Below are 20000 nucleotides of genomic sequence, written 5' to 3'. Positions count from 1 at the left end.
GATATCAGGATTCGTAAGGCTATTGTTGTGGTTGCAAGGTTGAACAATAATTAGTAAGGAAATACGATGAAGACGCAAACAACAAGATAACGTAATAATAAGTGTATTAAAGAAAAGGTATATTTACAATATGTACAAATGACGGTGTCGAGTCAGAGAGTCTTGGTGGGAGGACATGTACGCTCTTCGGCGTCACTTCCGGTGGCATTTGAGTAAGACACACCAAGGCCAACCTAGGCTTGCCATTTATAGTGTTATGTTATTCGCATATGCAAATAAGTGGTTGCCACCACAACAGCTATGAAGAAAGTGTAACGGCACTATCATGGGAAGAACGTTTATGCTGTTGGTTGTGTTGTTGTCGACGCGTGACAGTTGGTATGTGTTCAGCGATTGCAAAAAAAATATATGTGTAAAAATTTTCGGATAGCGGGACGCCATGTTTTAATTCAGTTTGACATGCTATCTAACCGTTCAGAATTCGTGGAACATCCAGATAATAATAGATTGTCGGAAGAAATAAAACAGCCAATGAAATCGCTGGAAAAGTCATGTGACGATTGGAAAAAGGCAGATCATTATTTTCGTTGAAAACAATGTCAGGTAAAAAGTTGAAAATAGTCAGGAAAAAATGAAATAATCTCAGTCATTGGTGGCAAGGTATTGCTATGAAACACTGGCCCAGTGTATGATGGGAATGTCTGAGAGAAAAGTCTAGAGAGAATAAGTATTGTATTACCTCCTTTATATTTGTGTTGTTTGGGAGATTGAATTTTGCCAGATTTTTTTATAGAAAGAGAAGATACTGATTGTAAAGAAATCGTAATATACGGAAAACTTACACCAAATATACCAAGCTTGTGTAAGCATACTGAATTTTTTTTACACAGAGTCAACACTTATAAAGGCCAAGAGGCCACTCGAGGATAAAGTTTACTGAGTGTACAGTAGTCTACGGGATAATATAGTAATCGTCAGTAGTGGAAATGTTGTAAATTGGGTTACTTAAGGGGACGGTTCATGAAGAATTTGTTTACGTTGGACTTGAAGACAACCAAATTGTAGTCAGATGGAAAACAGGCAAACGAAAGAGAGTTCCACAGGCGTGCAGTTCTAAGAAAGAAGCTTTGTTCATGGAATTTACGTTTAGGATAAGAGTGGGGAAATTATTAATAGTGGTTTCAGCGAGACGAATGTTTTACCTGAAACTTTAGCGAGTGGGGAAGATAGATTGAAGTTCAGACGAACACTTGCAATGGAAATAACGATAAAGCAGAGACAAGCTAGCACTGTATCTTCTTTGGGAAAGGGGTTGAAGGGAAGAGAAAAGGGCACCCGCCACTAAGTTACGAAGTCTATTCTGAACTCTGTCAAGGCAGGATAAGCAGCTTCTAGCAGCTCCTGCCCAGATATGGAAGAGTACTCCATCCTTGGACGTACTTGGCTTTTATATAGATAGAGAATTGCATCAGCAGTAAGATATCTACTGGAGCGGTAGAAGGATCCCACCATCTTTCCAGCGACCTTGACAAAAGACTTGATGTACGTGTTCCATTTCAGATCAGGCGTAAAGGTCAAGCCCCGAAGCTTGTCAAAACATGGAGACTCCCCAAGACGAGAGCCATCCATTTCAATTGATGCCAGATGGTGATCAGAGCGTTGGTGATGTAAAGATTAGAAGCTTGTTTTTTATGCATTTAAAGTAACAAGCCAACTTTTTTCTCCGTTGTACCACGTACTCAAGACTAGGGGAGAGAGAATCAGAGAGAACTTGGTCATTTACGACATTTGATGTGTTGCCATAGATAGTAGTGTCGTCAGCATAAATGTCTACGAATAATCTAAGCATGTGTTTTGGGAGATCATTGATGTAGATAAGGAAGAGTTGGGTCCGGGATGGATTCCTGAGGGAATCCAGCATTAATACTGTGAGCTTACGATTCTTGCCCATCAACCACTACTTTATAAACCTATCAGAGAGAAATAATTTAGTAATTGAGAAGATATTTCCAGCTATACCGCAGCTGGAAATCTTGTGAAGTAGGCCTTTATGTCATACCTTATCAAAGGCCTTTAATATGTCAAGAACAATTGCTTTTCGAGAGATTCGCTAATCCTATAAGATATAACCGTAAGCACATCTGCTGTATATCTAGCAGAACGGAAACCATATTGCATGTCACTAAGAGGGTTATTTCTGCTTAGGTGGTTGACTATTTCTCTATTTAACACAGATTCCATAAACTTACTCATGACGCGCAGGAGACTTATTGGTTTGTACTGAGAGGGATATGGCCGATTACCAGAATTCTTAAATACAGGGAATACTGATGAGATTTTCCATTTGAATTCAGAATTTTATAAATTATAATTTTGCAAAACTAGTAAATCTAATCAGTGCATATTGATAAAACCAATTTAATTTCTTCGTAAAAACATGTATGTATCCATTTATCTACTTTTTCCACACATATATATATAAGTAAATTCTTGGTACAGATAATGGAAGGAGAAATTTCAGAGGAAACATAATTTAATTTAAATCAAAAAGATCAAAACAACAAAAAAAAACGGGCAGGTGAAATTATTAAAATTTCCTTAAGGCCTTATCGTCTGACCCTCTAAAAACGTCAGAATGATAAATTAAAAGCTAAGAATCGAATGAGGAAAGAGGGAAATTGGTTTCAGTTGGAAAACCAGTGAGAGAAAAAAAAAATATATATATATAGTTCTCACTGTTCAGGTGGTTTTAAATCAGTAAATATTTCCAACTGATGTTTCAAAATCTTTTGTCTACACAGGTTAGGTCGAGTCAAAAGATTTTGAAACATCAGTTGGAAATATTTACTGATTTAAAACCACCTGAACAGTGAGAATTATATATATATATTTTTCTCTCACTGGTTTTCCAACTGAAACCAATTTCCCTCTTTCCTCATTCGTTTCTTAGTTTTTAATTTATAATTCTGACGTTTCCTCTTAGAGGGTCAGACGATAAGGCCTTAAGGAAATTTTAACAATTCCACCTGCCCGTTTTTTGTTTCTTTGATCTTTTTGATTTAAATTAAACTACACACACACATATATATATATATATATATATATATATATATATATATATATATATATATATATATATATATATGTATAATGCATCAAGCAAATATCAAAATACTATATTGTATTGAACTTGCGTGCGTATCGATTTTCTTTTTGGTATATTTTACCATGTTTACTTTCTATTTATCTCGCCAATTTTTTTATATTATTTACATTTTAATATTAATATTTAATTAAATTAATCTGATATATTATATTTTAACTGGTTTTAAGTAGAAACAAACGTGTTTATAGTTACCGTTAAAATGGTATGCTGATGAGATTGCCTCGTAGTGCAAAATTATAATTTATAAAGTGTTATATACAAGCATTCCAATATTTGAGCCGACACAATTGTACGTAAATTATTAATAATAAAAGAACATAATTTTGAAAAATGAACATTAAGATTTTTGTCCCGTTATGCAATAATAATATTTAAGAAGTATTTATAGCTTTAGTACAACTCTATTGAGCTACTTCAGCTGAAATTTTGTGTTATTTGCGCAATTATTATCATAATTAGTAAAATTGCATATATAAAACAAGTATATATATATATATATATATATATATATATATATATATATATATATATATATATATATATATATATTAGAAAAGTTTATTTCGAGTACAAAATTTATATATGAGGGAGAAGAGACTTCCGTTAGTCCCTAGACGTCTTTCGCCATCCTCATTACTAATTAAGAATAGATTTGACTCGGACAACATCAACTTTGATAAACACATTTTCAATTTCTCCAACGCGGCCCTTTTCTGATTCTGAGAAACTTGTTCCATCTAATGGTTGAAATTTTTGTGTTCCTCCTAAATGCATCAGTGATATCGAGTTTCTTACTAAATTTGAAAATTTGTTTTCTCAGTTAAAGCATCATACCCTTCTTTGCTCTGATACTTTTTCAGCTATGAAAACTAATGTGGCCAGTATTGAACATTCTTATAGCAATCCGTTGATTGACTCAAGGAATTTTGTCTGGAAAAAAACAAACATTTATCTATTGTACTTAATTTAAAGAAAAATAAAGGTATTGATCTTTCCAGACTTGATAAAGGTGCCGATGTAGTCCTCCTGAACCTTACTTACTATATTAATAAAATGTCAAATATTTTAGATGACACGACTAAATTTCTTAAACTCGGCTCGGTCGACTTGTCTGATAATACTCTGAATATTGAAACCAAATTGCAAAAACGCTTGCACTTCTTATTTAAAAAGAATTATCTCTCCAAAGAGATTTATCAGAAAACACGACCTACTGAATCCTTGAAACCCCGACTTTATGGTCTCCCTAAAATTCATAAAGACAGTGTGCCCTGTAGACTATGGTTGGTCTCGCCCAACATGCCCTATCCCAATGGCTTAATGAGTTACTTTCACCTGCCCGTACATTCTATTCTACTAACCCTAACCCTAACCCTAACCCTTCATACCAACAGTTTCTAATCCAGCTCCCATTTCCCACCTCTCGGGAGCTGGTACCCCCTTTCCATCCCCCTTCCCTCCATCTCCACATTAAAAAACGTGCCTAATTTGCTACGTGGGGAAGCAAATAAATACACAGATAATGAGTTACTTTCACCTGCCCGTACATTCTATTCTACTTATTGCGTCTCTTATTCGTTTACTTTCTTCAGAATCGTCAGAGATACTACTCCCAATGAAAACAATTCTTTCTTTTGTTCGTTTGATATTTCCAATTTATTTACTTACTTATCGATGAGACTATGACTATTTGCTGGAAAAAATATTTTATTGAACTCCTTTCTCTTCGCACAAAATCAGACGAGTTTAATGTCGACAACGTGATGTACCAACAAATTGATAGGTTTCTGTGAGCAGCTCCTTAGGTCTTATCTTTGCCGACATTTTCGTTGGGTTTTATGGAGTAAAACTTTTCAAATCACAACATAACATTCCAGTCTTATATTTTCGTTATGCGGCTTTTAGGACATAGAATGACTCCCTTATTCTATGTATATAAAATGTTTTACAAAATTGAATTTTCTATATCTATTGTTAAAAGCAAATAAGATGAAACCAATAAAAACACTTACCAATATTTTTTCCTTTGAGAAGATGAATAAGCATCGAAAACTCATGGGTTAAGGAAATAGATTTATTCGATTGTATTATTTGTTTTCAAATAATAAAAAGTTCTGTATTTGAAGATTAACTTTTTCAAATCGTAAAATGTAAATATATACATATATACATATATATATATATATATATAGAGAGAGAGAGAGAGAGAGAGAGAGAGAGAGTAAGAGAGATAGAAAGAGAGAAGGAAAGAGTATCAATACAGTAAAAACAATATATACTAATGTATATAGATTTATTCATTTATTCAATAAGGATTATACACCAATTACTGGCGTAGGACCTCTTTATACCGTGGCATTTCGAAACCTAATGCTTCTCATTAGAAGAGGAGATACAATAATGGGTAACAAAATAGGGTTGCGACGTCTAGCGATAGTTACATTAGGAGCGAACTAATTGCGCAGTTAGAGATAAAATATTGAAACTATTTGAGGGTGAGAGAACTAAATTTATCTCTGTGATATATAGCGTTTATTATATAATGAAGGTGTGTGTATAGCATATCTGTCATGGCGGGTTTAATATACGTGTAGATTAAACTCCCAGGGAAAACATCTGGTAAGTGAATTGAAAGAAGCTGCTTATTTAATCATATGGATTAACGAGTTATAGCTATGGAAGGAGCTTACTTGAAATAGGGGATTTATGCCATGTCGGTATATTCGAGAAGCAGTGTATGATATTATAACAGTACTTAAATGAAATATAAATTATTAGGAATAATAATAAGATAATAAATGTGATAGGAGAAAATTGTAAAGGATACAATATAAATAGTGAATAATATAGAGCATAAATAGATAGGATAATAAGGGGAAAAATTAGCATGGGATAATTAAATATAAAAGACACTATAAGAATTATGGAGTAATAATTAATTAAGGTATAAGAAATACAAAGTTCGATGACTATATATAAATATATATGTATATATATATATATATATACATATATATACATATATATAGATAGATAGATAGATAGATAGATATAATTTAAAGGAGATTAGAACAATAGTCTAAAGAGCTGAGTGTATTTCAATGTAACAGTGAAATTACTAGTTTAATTAAAATACAGGAAAGGAAAGAGAAAGTGCTCGTTGTAATTTAGATATAGTAAGCTCGATAGGTAAATGTCCTAGAGCTAATTCAATATTAAGTAATGTGATTGATAATTTAAAATTTAAAAATCAAATTATAATTGAATTAAAAATCCGTTTCATAAGAAGGAACAACAACAAAATCAATTATCTGATTAATTAATTGATTTTGTTGTTGTTCTTTCTTATGAAACGGATTTTTAATTTAATTATAATTTGATTTTTAAATTTTAAATTATCAATCATATTACTTAATATATATATATATATATATATATATATATATATATATATATATATATATATATATATATATATACTTAATACTCGGTGGCAAGATTCACTTAAGAGGGCAAACGAGTGGAGAGCAAATGTAGTTATTCAAGGACTGCTGTTGACGTAGAGCTCTTAGGTGTGTACGTAGCGAGCATTTCATGCTGATATTCGAAACCCAACTGATTCGGACTTCTTAACCCTACGCTATTAATCTCGCTTCTGAGTATATAATGTTATAATTCTATTTATGTTTTTGGATTTGCATTATTGCCTCCCAAGAGAGCTTAATTCTTTTACAAATAGTTATGCCTTATACGCCTATATGTATAATTACGCGTATACGCCTCCACAGCTAACTCCTTTCAAGCACCTAATTGTGACTGACAACACGTCCTCAGTCAGATCCCTTTCCCTTCCTCTTACTCGTCAAAACGGAAACAAAACCGACGACAGACGAGCAACTCTTTAAGGATCGGAAGAGGTCAGGTTAGGGCATGGGCAGGGTACAGGAAGCACACAAAAAAATTGATTAAATGTAAATGTGTGAATCGTAAAGAAGCCAGTATTTGGAGGTGTCTACGGTAAGGGGGGAGAAGATACTTTACAACCTTGCGGGGTGACATTTGGTCGTTCTGAACAGACACATATCAGGTCCCTTCTCTCTCTACCTATTACTTGCTGGTTGAGAGGGATGTGAAATGGGCTTGGGATGTGGACTCGTTCACATCTGCGGGACGAGCTCACATCTATCTATCTATCTATCTATCTATTCTATTCTATTATATATATATATATATATACATATATATATATAAGCATACATATATATATATGTGTGTGTGATAGTTTATGTATATGCATGTTTATTCATTTTTTATTTGTTTATTTTCTATTGTTTTTGATAGTTTTAAAATTATTTTGTATCGCTATCCTAGAGTAAATTTCATCCTGTGAACACAGTTGTTCGCTATTTCTCTCCTACTGTTTAATATATGTTGGGGTTCTTTAAAGTATAGGATAGCAAAATTTTCATATATATATATATGTGTGTGATAGTTTATGTATATGCATGTTTATTCATTTTTTATTTGTTTATTTTTTATTGTTTTTGTTAGTCTTAAAATTATTTTGTATCTCTATCCTAGAGTAAATTTTATCCTGTGAACACAGTTGTTCGCTATTTCTCTCCTACTGTTTAATATATGTTGGGGTTCTTTAAAGTATAGGATAGCAAAATTTTCATGAAGGCATAATCTACATGCAGCGTCTAGGTCTCTACATGTCTTTGCTTGTCTTACAATTTTCGTCAAGGAAAGCGGACTTTCGCCGGTAGTCGAATGGAAAATAGTAAGACAAGCAAAGCCATGTAGAGACCTAGACGATCCATGTAGATTACGCCTTCATAAGTAGTATCAAGTCGTCTGAAAGAAAAAAAAACTACAAATCCCCGATGTTTTAGGCGGCCTTCAAACCTCTGCAATTATAGGTACCACCAACATCCTTTGGAAAACCTTTGATATTTGAAGCTCCTGGTTTGAAGCCGGGATTAAGGGAAATTCTCTGGAAGTGAATCCCATCCCTTTCCAGAGAGACGTTCATAAACGAAATCAGAATTATTATTATTATTATTATTATTATTATTATTATTATTATTATTATCATTATTAATAATAATAATAATAATAATAATAATAATAATAATAATAATAATAATAATAATAATAATATTCAGCTCGGCGTTGCCCGGGTGTTTGGAGGTGTATGTTGAAAAAAAAAAGCGGTCAATTTTTTAAACTTTGATCCCTATTATGACCCATTAACATTTATTGGGCTCAACTGAAGTTATTAAGTAAGATCCATGTCCACTGAACATATATCTAAAATTTCAAGTGTTTAGCCCAAAAAATGTCGGGGGAGTTTGGTAGAGTTCTTAAAGGTCAAATCGTTGAACTTTGACCTCTTAACAGCCAAATTTCTGGCCGAAAACTGATTACAACGATTTTCCGACATCTCAGTACCCTGTATATCAAATTTCGAGTCTGTAGACTAAAAATTAACAGAGTTATTGCATAGGGAAATGTACACACACAGACACACAGACACACAGATACACAGACATACACTTTCACTTTTATTTCAGCCCGGCGTTGCCCGGGTGTTGGAAGGTGTATGTTGACCCCAGAAAACAGTGGTAGTCGGAAGGCACGCTCGAGCCCGTACCGTGAAAGAGGAAAAGAACGAGAAAAAACGTGATGTCTTTGATGTTACGACCGCCGTCAAATCTGGAGTGACATAGGTTAAAATCAAGGCTAGATAATCGAAAGGAGAGGATGACTTTAAAAAATACCGGCGAAAAAAGTGTAGAAAAGTGCCCAGTTTAAGGTGAAGATATTAATGCTTTTAGCTATTTTGTCGGTATTTATCGTCTGAAAGGTCAAACGTCAAAACGATACTGATCTTGTGAAAATCCGTCGCCTCTGTCGAAAGTTTTAGGCAGACAGCAAACATACATGCATATATTTATATATTAGTAACTTAAAATTTTCGACCCAAACCGATTAAAAAGCTCGCCCTATCTCTGAATACCCTTTATGTAAAATGTCAAATGTTTAGGCCAGAAATTATATGAGTAATTTGGTAGATACCGCAGAGATCAATTTTTTGTAACTTTTACCCCTATTATGACCCCTTAACATTTATTGTTTTGAGCTCGAATCAGGTTATTAAATTAGATCCATGTCCAATGAACCTATATCTAAAATTTCAAGTGTTTATACCCAAAAATGTCGGAGGAGGTTGGTAGAGTTCTCAACTTTAACCCCTTAAGAGCCAAATTTCTGGCCGAAACCAATCATAAAGATTTTCCAAAATCTCAATTTTGTATATCAAATTTCGAGTCTGTAGACTTAAAATTGACAGATTTATTGCGTATGGAAATGTACCCAGACACACACACAGACACACGCACAGGCACGTTCACTTTTATAGATATACTAGCATTTGAGTCCGGCGTTGCCCGGGTATTTGGCGGTGTATGTTAAGCAAAAAAAAGCGGTCAAATTTTATTATGAACCCTTAACATTTATTCTTTGGGGCTAAAATCAAGTTATTAAGTTAGATCCATGTCACCCACACAGACACGTTCACTTATATATATATATATATATATATATATATATATATATATATATATATATATATATATATATATATATATAGTAGACTACTCATGCCTCATTGGGTCAGTATAATTTATAGCTACATATAGAATAAGTGATTATACAGAATTAATGTGGACACGTGATACTAGTTATGGAAAGAAAATAGTTATAAAAATTACATAAATGGATCAAGAATCTATCTATCTATCTATCTATCTCACTCTCTCTCTCTCTCTCTCTATATATATATATATATATATATATATATATATATATATGTATATATATGCATATATATATATATTGTTACATAACAACACCATTCATGTAAAAGTATATTAAAATGAAAAAATATCGATAGATTTTTCTGAGTTGTTTCAACATTAAACCTAATCCTATATGTGTGTTTTTGATAATCTTTACTCGATTTCATATGCGTAATAAAAAAAATTTAATTAAGAAACGTTTTATTGTGTTGTTTTCTTTGTTTTGTTTTTTTATTAGCTGCAGCTAACTCGGTATTGTGGTATCCTTTCGATGCACAGTTAGGAATTAATACAGATTAGTCCATTTCTCTATGAGTATGGCATAAAATACTTATCATAAGGTAACGGCTATAACTTCTGTCCGGGCTAAAATATATTGTTTGTATTAGATTCAAATTATTAGAAAATAAATTTGCAAGTAATTTTAACGTCTTTAAACTGCCAATTACGGAATCTAATATAATGAAAAAGACCTAAAATGATTTTAGTCGCAAAAACCTCAAGTATATACGTAGAAAATTAATTTCTATTGCGTTTGGTTACAGTTACAGTCAGAAAGATGCTTTTAAAATTAAAGGGATCTGGAATAGGATTTCTCGGTTAAATAGTTTTAAATTCTCCAATTTTACTTAACCAACCGGTAAACTATGACATATAACTTTTATTGCATTTGCTAAAGGTTACTTGTACGATTTATAAAAAGTTAGATGTGATTGTGTGTTAATAGCTAAACAGTTTCTTATTAACACGGTTTTAACGATTGGGCAAACCCATCAAGTTTTATAAAATTCTTTGCAGTTAACGAAAAAAAAAAAAAGAAATTTACGTGCGGAGTTTAAACCCTCAGGTCACGTCGTGCAAAAAAAATAAATGCACTATGAACTTACCCATAGCCCGTTGTTCTATCATTGTTATTAATCGACCATATGGAAAAAAATTGCTTTACAGATGATAGATAAATTAAAATAACGATTTCGATTATCGTTAATTATCGGGGGTATTCTGAGACAAAACTTACCCAAGATCACTCCCAGACTCATACACTAAAGAAAATCTGTTCAGCCGTTTCGGAGTCTATACGCAACGCACTTACACACATACAAAGTTGTATTATATATATATATATATATATATATATATATATATATATATATATATATAATCACAGTTAACTACGGACACATGCTTCACTTTATCCACAGTTCTCTAGCGTAGCTGACAGTACCAGGAATCGAACCCTCAACCATATTAAAAAAAAAAAAAATATATATATATATATATATATACATATATATATATATATATATATATATATATATATATATATATATATATTAAGGGAATTAGAACAACAGTTTAAAGAGCGGAGTTTATTTTAATGTATTAGTAAATGCATTAAAATAAAAGAAAAGAAAACAGTGCTCGTTGTAATGTAGATATATAATAAGATCGATAGGCATAGATATTCTAGAACTATTTAATATTGAATAAAATGATTCATAATTTATAATTAAAAATCGGTTTCAAAAGGAAAAACAAACAAAATAAATAAATTGTACGATCGTTTCGGAAACGATGTTTTTATTGAGATAGACAATACATCTTCAACAATAATTTTATCATTTGATTTTATAAAACAAAGTCTCCTCATCAGCAAAAAGAGTGGGTGGAGGTTTAAAGACACCAAAAATAAAACTAGCATTTTTTAAGTAAAGCAGATATATCTGGAAAATATTTAAAATATAAATAAAAACAGTTGCTTATTTTCATGTTGATAAACAGAATAAAACAAGATAAAATAAGATAAAATAAAATCGGGTGGAAAAGTTAGGTTATTTCTAATAAATATACCTTTTATTCGCTCGTCTTTAAAGCACGTAAATATCATAGTCAATTTATTAATTGGCAGGTTGTTAAATGTAGTTTATGTATGGCTGAAATGGTGATATATACAAACTTCAAAGGAAACGCTAATAAGAGTAATATTACCAGTTTAATATCGTTGGATATGCTATATGTGACTTTATCTCAATATTCTAGAGACGATGGTTCTTAACAATTTTCAACCTCGTCTATGCAGACAAAAAAAGAGGTGAAACATGAATTGGAGATCTTTCATAACTTTAATCCATCAATTAATTTTTTTCTCATACTTACCTATTAATTAATGTTCATTCCATTCATCAGTCAATGTTCTTACTTTTTATTGGTATCATTTCGGGTGACTTTAAATTAAATAATTTATTTATAAAGGGAGATAACCGCCATTTTTGAAAAATGATACTCAAGTAGAAAAATAAAGAAACTTTTATTGTTCAAAGGAACGTAACCACTAATTACTTATAAAGTTAGTTATTTTTATATAATGATTGAAACATAGTAATAATAATAAAATTAATAATAATAATACCATTAATCTTTTTGGTAGTAATTAAATAATAATATTATTTATAATAGTAAATATAATAGTTATTGAACTAATATTAATAAAAATAATAACATATAAATTCAAAATGAAATAGATAATAAAATAAAATAGAAAATAATGATAAAATATCAAATAGGATAATAATAATAATAATAATAATAATAATAATAATAATAATAATAATAATAATAATAATAATAAAACCATGATAATAATAGTTATCAAGTTATAAGGTATAAATATTTAAAATAGATTAGTAATAAAAAAAAATTATGATTTATGGCAGCTTAAATTTGTCGAACCTAAACCAACGTTTATGAATGCATTACGTAAGAATTTCGTCTTTTAAGTTTAAGAGAATGGATTTAATGTCATTATATTTTAAAATATTAAAGGCTTCATATCTACAAAGTGCACAGAATTTGTCCCCCGGCACATCTGCTTTATAAGATCCTATTTTCCCATTTTAAATTGAAGGGAATACTTCTATCATTAAGTCGCCAAATATGTTTAGATAAATAAGTCTAGTTTTTCAAGGAAAGATTTATGAAGGAGTGCTTATGCGTGGAGATCCTGTGTTTAATAAGACCAAATGTGGACCCGAAGTAAATTGCATTTTATTTAGTATATTTGTTGTCAGCTAAATTAAGAGTGGCATTGGTATGTAATAGGTTTGGTTGTGTTTGATTGGTAGAGTGGTTAATGGAGACGCTGTCATTGATTAACTGTATGGTGGAGGTTGTATGTGAGAAGGGATTTATATGGTTGCTATTAATATAATTTATATTTGGGGTTTGTGACACTGTGCAGCTATAAATCACATTTTTTCCTTTGCAGGTACCTTGTAAAAAACATTTTTTCTACAGTTACAGCCTGCTATAGTTTCCATATTTGCATTTTGTATTTTACTAATTTTTTATTGTTGGAACTAATTATATTTTGATGTAGTTTTGGTATAGTTGAGTAGAACACTTTGATAGTATTCTTGTTAAAGATATTTATTGTATCTATGAGGAGCTTTAAAGTTTTTTTTACAATATTTTAAGGAATTCCCTGACTAAGTTAGTCCTAAGATTTTTAGAATATGGAGGGTTAAACCATAGGATTTCTCTATGCCTGTTTTTACGCTTACAGATTTTGCTTTGTGGTTTCTTTGTATTAATGGCTAATGCTTGGGATTTAATTTGGTTTTGTATTGTAGCTAAATTATTTTTCCATGGCTATATTATAGGTTATTATGTTTTTAGTAGGTTTATTATAACTATTGTAGTTTTCTATGTAGTTAGTGTTTTTATCATTTTTATTTAGGTATTTAATTTGTGATTTGTATCCTGAGTTTTTTAGGACTTCATTGTAATATTTTGTATTTTTGTTAAATATAGATTTAAAAAGTAATGACTTACTATAAAAATCGACCCTAATAAAAAAAAAATAGTTAATTTCTTAGACGTAACCCGAAATCTTGAAAACTCTACTTTTGAACCCTATCATGAACCAAGCCAATTTGTACTATATGTCCATAATGAAACTAACCAGCTTAAATTAATATTGAAATCAATAGTCCCCAATGTTTCTTTAAGAATTTCTAAACTACCTTCTAACAAATTTATTTTGTTTGTATTAGTTTGTTTTTTTATTATTTATTAATACTATCATCATCATCATCATCATCATCATCATCATCATCATCATCATCATCATCGTCATCGTCATCATCATCATCATCATCATCATCATCATCATCATCATCGTCATCATTATTATTAAAAAGATAAGTACATGGGGCATGCATGCATTATGTATTTATTTATCTATCTATCTAAAAACAGATGTGTCTGCCAATCTCGCTAATCTATTTAGATTGTTTTCTGCCCGGAAGCAATCACATCACATTTAACGACTATTTGTTACACAAATCCAGAAGTGTTTCGCATCGAGACAGGTCTTCGAAATAAGAGGGCAGTAAAAACTGGGAGGGCAAGTATTATAGTACTTACCTGTCGTGTAGCCAAAAGCTAATCAGATTTGGAACGTTAAATAAATATAACACGAAGGAAACTTTATCGATTTGAATGCTTTTCGGTCTTTCTGATTCGGACGGGGGGTTGAGAACCATGACTTCATTGCATCAACTCAAACGTAATCACCATAGATATAACCAATTTTTTTTTTTTTGTTTCATTGTTTTATTACGGATATATTGGATGCCTTGTTTTCATCGGCGACCTGGTAGCTAACAACTAAATATAAAATTCAATGACTTCATCAGAAAATGCATGAGATAAAGTCGTAAGACGTTTAAGAAGAAGATAAAATCATGAAAAACATCGAAAACAAAAGGAAAGATAAAACTAAAAGAAAAGAAATTTGAATTAAAACGGCAGAATTTATTAAAGTGCGGGAGTTATTTCCCTTGCTGAATAGGCTTGATATATATATATATATATATATATATATATATATATATATATATATATATATATATATATATGTGTGTGTGTGTGTGTGTGTGCATATATATACATATATATATATATATATATATATATATATATATAATAGGCGGTGTGTCTTTGTTATAAAGTGTTTCTCAAATTCTTACGCATGCAGTCTGTTCGTCTCTTTTTCTGTGTCTTTTTTTTTTACATAGGCATCACCGCATTATCAAGGCCAAGAGGCCACTCAAGGATAAGGGTTAAAGAGTGTACAGTAGAAATTGGACAATATAGTAATCATTAGTAATGAAAATTTGGTAAATTTGATAACTTATATGAAACGGCTCATCAAGAACTTATTTACGTTAGACTTGAACACAACCATATTGTAGTCAGCCGGAAAGCAGGAAAACGGAAGACAATTCCACAGGCGTGCAGTTCTAAGAAAGAAGCTTTGTTCATGGAATCTACGTTTAGGTTTAGGCACAGATAAAGAGTGGGGGGATCTGTCTCTCTCTTCACAGATATCACACACACACACACACACACACACACACACACATATATATATATATATATATATATATATATATATATATATATATAATATATATATTTCTGTAGAAATATATTTTCTTATTATATATCAATCCTTTAATAAGAAGCTCAAAGAGAATAAATGACAAAAATTTATATTCCAAAATACATGATGTTGACAATTTTATATTTTATTCCTTTACATCAATTGATCCTTACAGTTCTTGACAGTATCTGTTTCGTAGTGCAACATCAATCACTTAATTATATCAATTAGTGAATCTGTTATGTCCTTAACTCATCAGAAGAAATAGCAACAATCAATCCACCAAAAGGAATTAAAATGTGATACGACATAGTGAGAATCCGAAATTTGGAAGAGAAGCTGCAGTTACCTTTATATTTTAGCATTACGCAATCTTGGATTTTGAAAAATATTAGGTAACTGCAGCTTCTCTTCCAAATTTCGAATTCTCATCACGTATCACATTTTAATTCCTTTTGGTGGATTGATTGCTGCTATTTGTTCTTTACCGATCGAAGTTATGACAACAGGACCATTGACAGCGCCCTCAAAATATATCACTTTATTACCCGAATAACAGAGATGTGATGAAAACAAAGTCTTCGGTTACAGTTATTTCCTTTGATGTCGTTTCAAGTGAGGGCCACATCATGTCAACTCACATCTTCGAAGTCACCTAAAAAAATTAACACCAAATTGTACCTGAATGTGCTGGAGAATGTGGTAATCCGCTGCTGCTCAAGTGGCCGCTGACAGACCTTGGATGTAGCAGCAGAATATCTTGGCGCCGGCCCACATGTCCAAAGACACCCAGGTTTCACTACAGTAGGAGTGCTACGATTTTGTATTCTCTCATAGCTCCCTCCTCCCAGACCTGAACCCGCTGAACTGCTTCGTTTAGTCATACGTCGACAACATCACCAATATGATCTTCCACAACATCAAAACCAGCCTTATTGCTGCCATCCGCCGAATATTCGCCAAGCTCCCGCCAGTGCTTGTGGAAAAGGCATACTCCGAGTTCTGGAACCGTATCGAGGCGGTAATTGAGGTTGAATGCGGCTACACTGAATAGATGTCAGCTCTACTACATAATAAAGTTACCTGAATTGATTTTTTCAAGTTGTAGTGTTGTTTTCTTTAGGGTGACACTTTTATCGTTCCACCCTGTAAACACTGAAATTAGTACAGAATTTGGAAACATGATTTTCCTCTCCCCAGTTGGCAATTTAAATGTTATAGTATAAATTTCTTGTGGTCTCTCGGTCGAATTGGATTCCAAAACAAGTATTTCAGATGTTTAGTCGAGTATCAAGCTTTGTGCTGCTACTTGACTTAACAACACTTAGAGAAGGTGCACCATTCCTTGTAAAACATCCAGTGATGGCTAGATGGCTTTGGGTCGCGAATACAATTTTAAACATTTTTGTCAGGGTTTACTTGTAGGGAAAACTATCCTCATGGACGGCTACCCTGACAACCCTTAATTTAAGTTCTCTCCACACACATATATATATATTTCTAACTCCCCTTTATCTACGATTTTTCCATTCTTATTTGACTTTATAACTTAGTCCATCTATGAATTCTGACGATGCTAGTTGGATTTTTTCCTCTCTTTGAGGATTTTCCTCTAGCTGAAACAATTTGTAAACTCATTCTGGACTCACAGCCTGACAACCATTAGAGACCTAAATATAATATCTACAGGGTGGTCAAAAAGTCAGGTAATTACACGTGTTACACAATCAGTGGTTAATCGCTTCCAGCGATTGATAGAGAGAAATGGACGACAATTAACAAAATAAACATATTTCATGTTTGTTTCATTTTATATTTCAATGTATGGTACTTAAATATACGTGTATTGCTAATATCGTTTTTCTTTAAAATGTTACCTGACTTTTTGACCACCCTGTAGTATGCATTTAAGTTCTCTCCATATATATATATATATATATATATATATATATATATATATATATGTGTGGGGGGGGGTATAATGAAATTATTATAATGTTATAATTATTATAAATTTATTATCAATATAAATAATATTAAAAATTTATGTATGACTTTAACAATTTGATCGTTTAAATAAGGAATAAAATGTTAATATTTGTGATTTAAAAATGCAATGAAAAGGATTTTAGAATGTAAAAGATAAAAACTCCTTTTCATCATCTTTTAATAATTCATCATTTTTTAATAATTCATCATTTTTAAATAATTCACTATTTTTAATAATTCATCATCTTTTAATAATTCATCATCTTTTAATAATTCATCGTCTTTTAATAATTTATCATCTTTTAATAATTCATCATCTTTTAATAATTTATCATCTTTTAATAATTAATCATCTTTTAATAATTAATCATCTTTTAATAATTCATTATCTTTTAATAATTTATCATCTTTTAATAATTCATCATCTTTTAATAATTCATCATCTTTTAATAATTCATCATCTTTTAATAATTAATCATCTTTTAATAATTAATCATCTTTTAATAATTAATCATCTTTTAATAATTCATCATCTTTTAATAATTAATCATCTTTTAATAATTAATCATCTTTTAATAATTCATTATCTTTTAATAATTTATCATCTTTTAATAATTCATTATCTTTTAATAATTAATCATCTTTTAATAATTCATTATCTTTTAATAATTAATCATCTTTTAATAATTCATCATCTTTTAATAATTCATCATCTTTTAATAATTAATCATCTTTTAATAATTCATCATCTTTTAATAATTCATTATCTTTTAATAATTCATTATCTTTGAATAATTTATCATCTTTTAATAATTAATCATCTTTTAATAATTAATCATCTTTTAATAATTTATCATCTTTTAATAATTCATCATCTTTTAATAATTAATCATCTTTTAATAATTCATAATCTTTTAATAATTAATCATCTTTTAATAATTCATTATCTTTTAATAATTAATCATCTTTTAATAATTCATTATCTTTTAATAATTAATCATCTTTTAATAATTCATTATCTTTTAATAATTCATCATCTTTTAATAATTAATCATCTTTTAATAATTAATCATCTTTTAATAATTAATCATCTTTTAATAATTAATCATCTTTTAATAATTCATCATCTTTTAATAATTCATCATCTTTTAATAATTCATCATCTTTTAATAATTAATCATCTTTTAATAATTAATCATCTTTTAATAATTAATCATCTTTTAATAATTTATCATCTTTTAATAATTCATTATCTTTTAATAATTTATCATCTTTTAATAATTCATCATCTTTTAATAATTCATCATCTTTTAATAATTTATCATCTTTTAATAATTAATCATCTTTTAATAATTAATCATCTTTTAATAATTTATCATCTTTTAATAATTAATCATCTTTTAATAATTTATCATCTTTTAATAATTCATCATCTTTTAATAATTCATCATCTTTTAATAATTAATCATCTTTTAATAATTCATTATCTTTTAATAATTAATCATCTTTTAATAATTCATCATCTTTTAATAATTCATCATCTTTTAATAATTCATCATCTTTTAATAATTCATCATCTTTTAATAATTCATCATCTTTTAATAATTAATCATCTTTTAATAATTAATCATCTTTTAATAATTAATCATCTTTTAATAATTTATCATCTTTTAATAATTCATCATCTTTTAATAATTCATCATCTTTTAATAATTAATCATCTTTTAATAATTCATTATCTTTTAATAATTTATCATCTTTTAATAATTAATCATCTTTTAATAATTCATTATCTTTTAATAATTCATCATCTTTTAATAATTTATCATCTTTTAATAATTAATCATCTTTTAATAATTCATTATCTTTTAATAATTCATCATCTTTTAATAATTCATCATCTTTTAATAATTTATCATCTTTTAATAATTAATCATCTTTTAATAATTAATCATCTTTTAATAATTCATCATCTTTTAATAATTCATCATCTTTTAATAATGTATCATTTTTTAATAATTCATCATCTTTTAATAATTTATCATCTTTTAATAATTCATCATCTTTTAATAATTTATCATCTTTTAATAATTCATCATCTTTTAATAATTTATCATCTTAAATTCTTCGAACAAATCTAAATAGTGTTATAAATGTATTTGTTTCAACTTATAAATACACACACACACATACACACACACATATATATATATATATATATATATATATATGTGTGTGTGTGTGTGTGTGTGTGTGTGTATATATTAATTTTAATTAAAAAAATTATATATATAAATATACCAAGCCTCAAAGGACAGACAACTAGAGACAGAGAGGGGGCAAGGGAGCAAATCCAAGTCAGTTTACATCCACAATTTAAAATCTACGGAGTCTTTACTGTGCTTATATAAAGGTGCTCAATAATCAATAGAGTTCTTGACTAGGCATACATTTTTATTTATATGTAATTTTTAGCTACATATTCGCAAATATGATCCCATTATATCCACTCATCTCTGATGTCCCGAGATATTAC

This window comes from Euprymna scolopes, chromosome 42 (assembly GCF_053919585.1).
Source record: "Euprymna scolopes isolate OS-2025 chromosome 42, ASM5391958v1, whole genome shotgun sequence".
NCBI classification, from domain to species: domain Eukaryota; kingdom Metazoa; phylum Mollusca; class Cephalopoda; order Sepiida; family Sepiolidae; genus Euprymna; species Euprymna scolopes.
The sequence above is the reverse complement of the archived record's forward strand: the minus strand, read 5'-3'. Positions refer to the sequence as shown.